Source organism: Echinops telfairi, unplaced genomic scaffold (assembly GCF_000313985.2).
Source record: "Echinops telfairi isolate 266 unplaced genomic scaffold, ASM31398v2 ScPeMD7_7407;HRSCAF=8445, whole genome shotgun sequence".
NCBI classification, from domain to species: domain Eukaryota; kingdom Metazoa; phylum Chordata; class Mammalia; order Afrosoricida; family Tenrecidae; genus Echinops; species Echinops telfairi.
In genome coordinates, this window is record NW_022111307.1 from 976,658 (window position 1) to 979,874 (window position 3,217).

Sequence of the window (3,217 nt, forward strand, 5' to 3'; positions counted from 1 at the left end):
ATCAATTTTAACTCATAGCAGCTCTATAGGAAAGAGTAGAACTGTACTTATGGGTTCTGAGACTGTAATTCTTTTCTCAAAACAGTTTAATTGGCGTATAATTCACAAACTATTTAGTCAAATAGTTCAATCATGTTATGCAGAATTGTACCATTATCATCACAATCAATTTTACAACATGTTCTTCATTCTTATAGTCATTATTATTAACTCCCCATTTCTACCAACCTCCACTGCCATACCCCCAAGAAACCATTAATCCAGTTACTGTCTCTATAGATTTACCTATCCTGGATTTCATATACAGGAAAACATTTTTAAAGGAAAACAAAAAACTGTTTAACAACCACAACAAAATTAAATAGAGAAAAACTTCAATGAAAAAGAAAGCAGAAAATATCAAACACTAGAACAAACAAAATTGGACAAAAGGGAGATCAAATGATAAGCTCTGATAGTCTTCTCTCCTTTGGATTTGGATTATATTATTTATAATCCTTGGATCACACAGGCTGGTATACTTCTTCCATGTGGACTTAGTTGATACCTCACTTAAGTGGCTGCTTGTTTGAAGACAAGCATTTAAGACCCCAGGTGCTATTGCTTCTGACAGTCAGGCACCATCTAGAGTAAAAAACCTAATCTTCCTCGTTGGGAATGGTGGGCTGTTTTGAATGGCTGAATCTTGTGGTTAGTAACCCAACATATAATTACTACATCACCAAGTGAGATTGAGCATGGGAGTGAAGGTGAAGATATGGGCAGAGCATATGTGGAAGCTGTGACAATACCCTAGGACTACATATTCCAGAAACCCTTGTCACCCTTGGTGGAAGTTCCAGGAAATCTCTTTCACAAGTAAGCTATTAAAATGGTTGAATACACTATAGTACTGTAAGAAAATCAAGTCTGTCTATGCTGGCTAAGTGTTAGTTTAATAAAATTCTCTTGTGGTGTCCTGTGTTTCCTGCCCTACAGATCAGCATGCCTCGATCTCTTGAGTTGGTTGGAGAGGACGTTCAAGATAGGCACCCTTATCCACTGTTGGTAGACTTGTAAATAGGTACAGCTACTGTGGAAGGGGATATGGCTATACCTAAAACAGTTGGCAATTGAGATAACATCTGATCCAGAAATACTATTATTGGTCATATACCCAAAAGAAATAAGAAACAGATCTCGGGAGATATTTGCTCCCCCATGCTCATCACATAGCAAGAAGATGGAAACAGCCTAAATTCCCATCAATAGAAGAGAGGATAAAAATATTCTGGTATATACACACAATGGGATACTCTGCATCCCTGAAAAACAGAGATGACACCTCAGCTCATGGAGGGACCTGAAAAACATCATGCTGAGTGAAGTTAGTCCAGCACAAAAGGACAAATACTGTATGATTTCACTGCAGTAGGAACAAGCAGCATAAAGGCACAAGCTCAAGCTTACAGCGAAGTCAGTCTGGGAAAGAGCCAGACTAGTGCCAGTGAACCACATCATCCACTCTAGGTAAGTATACTTGGCCAGAGGGCACCTCAGGACAGCTGGGATTAAATGGATGGGCGAGAAGGGAGATACAGTTTCTCAGTGGTAGACAAATGCAACTGGGAGGAGGCTCCCTGGAGAGGGAAGCCACCCTGTCAAAAGGATGAGGCCTACTGATGGGAGGGGAGCACAGGAATGAGGAAAGGTAGCAGTCAAGTTTGCGGGGAACGTCGGTGCATATTCTCCTCCTGGAGCCCTCCAGATGCGGGGAGGAGAGATTGAGGATGCTTTTGGGAACAGTAGGTGGGAGGGTCTCTAGTGGCATGTAGCAAGTGGGCAGAATGGACCTAGGGTATTTGGAGGTATCCTGGGAACCCAGACACGGGGTTTTAGAACACCTGGACACTGAATCCTGCATCTGAGGGATGCACAGTGTGCTGGGAGAACTGGATTCTACCTCAGACAAACTTGTCAACTGAGGACTTAAGCCTTAAAACACATGATGTCTGAGGAAGCAGAAGACAGCTGTACCAGGAGAGGTATACTGTTGATTGGTGGACAAACCAGATCTTGCTGCACAAAGGCCTTGCCTGCCGTTTTAAGATACGTACTGTTCTGGCAATCCTGTGACAGCCATTCTGTTATACTTGCTTCTGCTTGGTGTATTAGTCTGTATCTCATAGGTGTGCCACCATTGGGGGGCACCCTCTTGATGCTGTGTTGTTTCTCTGTTTTTCAGTAAATGAAACCCAGGGGCATGGAACCTACAGGGAAAGAAAACATAACAAGGGGTTGAAGGTAGAGGCATTATAGAGAGGTAGGGGAGAGAAGGAAATGACAAGAAGGAAGGAAAAATATGATTGCAGAATGATTATGGAATCAATGGTACAATTATGTTTGATAAGATTGAACTGTGGAATGGTATTACATATATATTAAGGCCCAAGCTATAGCAAATTAATACATATTTTTAAAAGCATAGATTCATGAAGGAGTTCTAGGCTCCCACCAAATCCTAGTTCCAAGAACAATTAGTTCTTACATCATGTCTGTGCTCCATACTCACTTCCATGAAATGATCACTGAAGATAAAAGGTGCTACAGAAAAGTGTGGTGAAGAAAGTAGATGATGCCCGACGACCAGTCGAAATAGTGACTGGGTTCTTAAAGGCTTGTATTCAAACAAGCAGCCAGCTAAGTGAGGAATCAACTAACCCCACACAGAAGAATCACACCTACTAGTGTGACCCAAAGATGACAATTACAAAATTGAAATATGATGAAGAGAAAAGTATTAGAACTAAATTTATGAACACCCAATTTGTGGAATGCTATGGAGAACAGTTGGAGCCCAAAACTCATCTGCAAATTATATAGTCGGACTAAGCCACTGGTATAGCTGCTATTGGCAAAGGCAAGAGTCCTTAACCGTACTACTAGCAGGCAGAGACCATTGTATCCTTGATTATGCTGGATAGGACTCGATGTTTGGCCAGTTGTATTCCCCATAGACCCGTCCTGAATTTGTTCTGGTGTAAAGTATCTCTTAGATGTTCCATGACAAAAACTTCTTTCCTATTATGCTAAGTGAAGCAAGCCAAGCACAAAAGGACAAGTACAACATAAGTCTGCTGAGGTAAGTTTATAGAAAAAAGAAAAGAAAAGAAAAATGCAAAAGGGGCACAGGGAAAAAGCTACTGTATACAAACACTCCAGGGGTGAGGTCCAGGTA